Raw genomic sequence first — 6612 nt, 5'->3', positions numbered from 1 at the left:
GCTTTGTTCGCTTTTTTTTTCCCCAAAGAGAAATGAATCTATACACCCATCATACACAACCCATAATTTAACAACACGGGTTACACAATTCACAACCTTCTAGAGAGGGGTGGGGTGTCACGTGAGCTATAAATTCTTCGCGATAAGCTTAGTTTACTAACATGACTTATGTAACTCAACACCAAACAAAGTGTGTATATAAAATATATATATATATATATATACACACACACACATGTACACACACATATATATGAATATACACATGGCATTTATTCTATTGCTTACAATGCAGATTAAAAAGAAATGCATTTAGCATATTATAAATGTAATAGCATGTGTGTTAGTAGCCCTCAATACATGAGAACCAGTTTCGGCACTTATTAAGTTATTGTAATTATGAACACCATGATACTTATTTAAATGCAGTTTTAATGATCTAAATTTAAACTTCTTAACTGATAATTTTTTAATAAAAATAAAAAGTATTTTTATAAAACTTACAATTAAGATATTACATTTATTTTGGATCATGTATTTCGGGAAAAAGACAGGAAAAATGACATTTGAATTTCATAATACCCAAATGGTTTGTTGAATTTGAGAAATCCCAATTTTGTCTCAAGAGACAAAATTGGGATTATCATATTAAAAAAAAAGACCAAATTGCCCTTCATTTTATTGATTGTTTTTAAAATATCAAAGCCCTTACTAGCCGGCTGGTCGGTTGCTGGAGCTCCTACTGCAGCAGTCACCAGACCTCTGGCGACCGGTTGACAATTGGTCACCGCAGCTCCGGCTATTGGAAACAATTTTTTAAAAAATTTTTTACTACTTCAGTACAACGGTTAACAACTTTTGTAAGCTTATTAACAACTTCAGTATAGCAGTTAACAATAGGTTTTCTGGGAAATTCAACAAGTTTCGGTAACCTGAAACAATCTTTTTGAAAATTTTTACAACTTCAGTATAACGGTTAACAACTTTTGTAACGCTATTAACAATTTCAGTATAGCAGTTAACAACATATTTTCTGGGAAATTCAACAAGCTCCAACTGCCTGAAACAATTTTTTTGAAAATTTTTACAACTCCAGTATAACGGTTAACAACTTTTGTAACGCTATTAACAACTTCTAACGCTATTAATAACTTCAGTATAGCGGTTAACAACAGGTTTTCTGGGAAATTCAACAAGCTCTGGTGGCCGGAAACAATTATTTTGAAAATTTTTATCAACTTCAGTATAACGGTTAACAACTTTTGTAACGCTGTTAACAACTTCAGTATAGCAATTAACAACAGATTTTTTGAGAAATTCAACAAGCTCCGGCAGTCGGAAACAATTCTTTTGAAAATTTTTACAATTTTAGTATAACAGTTAATAACTTTTGTAACTATATTAACAACTTCAGTATGAGAGACAAAGTGGATTGAGGTCTTATATTTAAGACTAAAATAAAAGTCAAATAGGGTCTTATATTAAGGACCGGAGGTAGTATTATTTTTCCCCAGAGAGGTTCAATTGGACCCTAAAAACAAGGCCAAATGATTTTCAAGAATTAAATTATGATTTTTGAAAATCTATGTTCAAAATCTAGAATTTTGAGACGGATTTTAGTGATTATAAATTGTATAAATTGGAATGTTAAATTGTAAGAAAGCATTTTTCTCATGAAGAGTTATGCTTAGAATAAATTTTATAAATTGTAACCAGTGTCAAACAATTATCTTATGATTAGTTATGAATTTTTTGAGTTAGGATATCATCAATTATGAAATTTTTTTCGTGAATAGTGACATGAGGCCCTTTTGAAAGCTGAAGTTCTTTTTTTGGGCCAAGGAAAGCTGAAGTTTAACTCTTAGTAATAGTGAATAATAATGGGTTCAAATGAGCGAAAATGTATAGAATTATTTTTTGGTACAATGTAATTGAATTAGAAATTAAAAGGAAGATGGGACCGGTCCTGTAAAACGTCGGCAGATAGAAAAGGGTCCCGTAAAACATTCCGTCCAAATTGCCACCCAGACATTTAGCTATTGCACACATATATATTTTATATACACACATATAGGAAAATACTTACATTAATTTTTTTATATCTATTATATCAAATTCTTCAATCATATATAATTATTATTCTATTTTTGAAATATTAATACTCCAATTCTAAATATAATACTCTTTTTCTAGTGTGTATAAAGGTTTTATATTTAGGACCGGAAGAGTATTTAATAGCATTTAATTATAAATACACATGAAATAGAAAACAACACATGGTTATGTATGATTGAAGAATTTGACATAATAAATATAAGCAATTTGGTCTAAGTTTTATATATATATTAATTAGGTTATGAACAGTATTTTTTCAAAAGAAAAATACTTGATCATGGAAATTGCAAATCTAGTTTTGTGTGTTAAACACCACCAATTGGGTTTGGATTCTCTTATTTTTCTCATTTTTTTCCTTCTCAGAATTTTATGTCCATCCTTAGATTAAAAAAAAAATGGTTATTAAAATTTGACATGCACGTACTACATAACAAATATAAAAATTTTAATTTCTAAAATTTTAAATCTAAACTACCCATATTTTGATCTAAGATAGATGTAAGGTTTTGAGGAGAAAAGAAAAATACTACAAAAAAAAGGGTATTAGTAACAGAATTTTATTCTGTCCCTAATTTGTCTCAAATCCGTGACAAATTCTGTTATTAAAATTAGCAATGGAATTTAGTGACAAAATTTTTTAGCTGCGGGTTAGTAATGAAATTTTATTCGGTCGCCAAATTAATAACAAATTAGTGACAACAATTTATCCCACACTAAATTCCATCACGGATTTTGTTGTAAAAAGGTTAGCGACAGAATTTTTTTATTACTAATTTTCGTTACTAATCCGTCCCTAACTCCCCTCACAAAACATTTTATGATGGAATTAATGATAAAAAAATTCTGTCACTAATTTCTATTGTTATTCTGTCACTAATCTGTCACAAAAAATTATAATATAAATATATAATAATTATTTTTAATATTTATTATTAAAATAAAAATATAATATATGATAATTTTCAATAATATATTATATAAATAAAAATAAAAAAATATAATTATTATTTTGTTTAATATTTGAATAAAAATATTAATGATTAATTATTTTTAATAAAATAAAAAATTAAATTGAAATAAATTATAATATATTAAATTATATATAATATTTATTATATATTTGTATTTTTAATTATAACTACTATATATATTTATTTACTTTTGCATTAAAATTTTGTAAGTATTTCTCAACTAAACTGACAAAGACTTTAGCACGCAGAGGTCCGGAGTTCAAACCACCACTTATTCACAAAAATTGGCTCAATATGTGACGTGGCGATGACATGAGGTCTCAAAACAATGTTATGCTTGGCAACGACATGGGCGAGAGGATGATGTTGCATCATGGGAGAGAGAAGGCGATAATGTGGCAATGAGACGATGACGTGGCAGCATAGGGGAGAGAGAACCGGTGATGAGGTGGAGGGTACTAATGACGTGATGGTTGCCATGTGGTATTTTAAATTTACAAAATAAAAAAAATCTAGCAACGAAAATTAGTGATCATCATTAATTTTTGACGGAATTTTCATTACAAATCTGTTACTATTTTATAACAAAATTTTTATGAGATATCTGTCTCTAATTAGCAATGGATTAGCGACAGAATTTTCTATCACTAATTGCAATAGCTAATTAGTGACAGAATCTTGAAATCTATAACTCAATAACTAGTAACGGTGGAATTAGAAACAGAAAAAATTCTGTCGCTAATTCCTTTGCTGAATAAATTCTATCATTAATTTTGATCAGTAATGAAAATTCCTTCACTAAATTTTGTCACTAATTTGCTGTTTTTTTTTTCTTTTGTAGTGAAAAAAAAGGAAAGGGAAGGATCTATTTCCAATCAATTTGGTTTAGTCAATCCTCTGACTTATATCACCAGTGTCCTTGAAACTTCCTATAGATTTTCGTGTTATGCAAATTCAATTCTTTATTGATAAATATTTTTGATGCGATGTTAATCTGATCTAATTATGAAGAGAAAGTATTTGCATTTGTTTGCTCGTCACATCTTATTCTTGATATTGTCATGTGTGTTCAGAAAATTTTATTAACAGGGGCCCTTTTTAAGTATATGACAGCCAAATTTTTCCAAGTTTTGAAAGTTCTCCTCATATATGACCCTACAACCCCTTATACCCGTAGATTATTAATTCACAGAATTTTCTTTTGAACAAATTACGATGAAGTTTTTCCCAAGTTTTGATGACAAACAAATTATTTTGGGAAGAAATTTTCTAAGTTTTGTTAAAACAAAAGAAACTCCTGCTATTTGCTATTAATTTCCATGAGATATTAAGGAGTTTGTAATAATGATAAAGACTTAGGTATAAGTTTTCTTTGTATAGTTATAGGCACCATACGTGCCCATCATTCATTCTTTGGATGGTCCATTAATTTTGTTTCTTAATATTTTAGATCTATAGAAAATTATTAAATTAACAAAATAATCCAAATTTCTTGATTTATTAATAGTGACAAGGCTTAGTCAAAAAGCATGCTTCTAGGAATTAATTTCTAGTCAAAGAAAGAAAAGTTAGTCTTCTTTGTAGTTATTTATTCTGCATACTTTTTTTTTTAATTCATTTTTTACCTGAAGTTTTCTTACAAGAGTTCGTGCTTAGAAAAAATGCTGTATAAAAATCCATGATCTAACTTAGTTTAAGTTTTACATTGAAAAAAAATATAATCCTCCATGAGTAAAATAGATAACATGTAAAAATGTGTGCGAAGCCTTCGTAACAAATTTCAAATATTACACTTCACCACCTTGGATTCCATACAAATGTACAAATATAATTTTGCCCAACATATACATAATTATCATTTTTAGCCTTATATAGGATGAAATTTTTGTTCAAAAAAAAAAGAATAAAATAGGTAAATTCTGAGTTTTTGTGCATCCATATGTTTTTGTTCATTTAAATAATTTTGTGGCCAAAGAAATATTGTAAACAATATGCTTCCCCAAAAAAAAAATTGTCTTGAGAATTTTGCAATAAATTTACTGTGTTTAATTGGGAAGAAAAGTATTCTATATGCAGGTCCATCAGGCGGCTACATTGAAGATGACGCTGCCAATTGATAAGCCAAATTATTGGCAACAAAGCATTTGCTTTTTGTTCACTCATTAAATTTCTTTTTCCACATACTATGGTTTGTTAATACACCTACGCATATCATAAAAAGCCATTCACTTGCATAATACAAACTGCTATTTGCATAAACTATTAGGGTTTGGAATTCTGCCAACAACAAAAAATCTGGAAGATTTGCACCTAATTTAAGACTATGCGAGAAAGTACTTCCTCATGTCATTAATATGAAACTAATTATTGAGTTGAATTTGGTTCTAAATACTCTCTCAATCCTTAATATTTTTTAATTAAATTAAAAAAGTTAGTTAAGTTAGATAATAATCATAAATATAACATATTTTTTCAAAATGCTCTCAGTTAAAATTTCTTTAAAAAATTGACATTTCAAAAAAAATGTTTCAAATTATTTTATTAAAAATATCAAACGGTAGAATTGATATATCTATAAAATTAATGAGTAATAAGTACTCACTCACTTTATAAAATATATAGGTGTATTATTAATGAGTAAAATATTATTGTGGTATTTAATTATTTCATAGGGATAATTTAAGAAAGAATTAGTAAATATAAGAAATAGATCTTATATTTAAAACTAAGATCAACTTTCTAATTAGGTTCTATATTAAGGAATGGAGGAGTATAAGATTTCTGTCTTTCATTTTTATCATTTTTTCCTCAAATTAATTTCCTTAATTTATAAAGTAATATATAATTTCAATGTTATAAAGGAGTTGAAAAAAAGTGGGGTCATGAAAAATGAATTAAATATACTTATATATAACACACACAATCACACACCTTTAGTAGGTGACCAAGGAGGAAATTGGGGTAAAGAAGCAATAAAATAAAATAAAATAATTTTTTCCTAAAATAATTTTGAATTTCAAAATCTCAAATTAAGGATTACTACAAAAATACATTGTTATCTGTCAATAGCTACTAAAGCGTAATAAATAAGAATTATTTAAAATTTTAAAATTTGAGAAATTTTTTATGGATTTTTTCTATAAGAAACAAGTGCACACTCCCAACAGTAATGGAGAAAAAAGGGGTAAAGTAAAAAATATATATCTAAGACACACCCCCACCATTTGGGATTCTGGAAAGGGAATAGGTGAGGATAAATAAAATAAATCAAGAGACAAACATATTACCAACAAGACCTACAAATTTAGGTTTAGGATTTACTTTTCATTTCATTATAAAAATAAGGGTTAAGGTGCACCCAGCACCCCCATGTATTTAGCCAGGTGCACCCAGTGGCCTGAAGTAATTTGTGGTGCAAATTTGCCCTCAAAGTAATTAAATTGGTGCACCGGTATCCCATGCTAACAGATCTGTTAGTTTGACCGTTAAATTGACGAGTCAGCACAAATTTGACCAGAAAATCTGA

Source organism: Neltuma alba, unplaced genomic scaffold (assembly GCF_004799145.2).
Source record: "Neltuma alba isolate B1F8T4 unplaced genomic scaffold, ASM479914v2 tig00001507_pilon, whole genome shotgun sequence".
NCBI classification, from domain to species: domain Eukaryota; kingdom Viridiplantae; phylum Streptophyta; class Magnoliopsida; order Fabales; family Fabaceae; genus Neltuma; species Neltuma alba.
The sequence above is the reverse complement of the archived record's forward strand: the minus strand, read 5'-3'. Positions refer to the sequence as shown.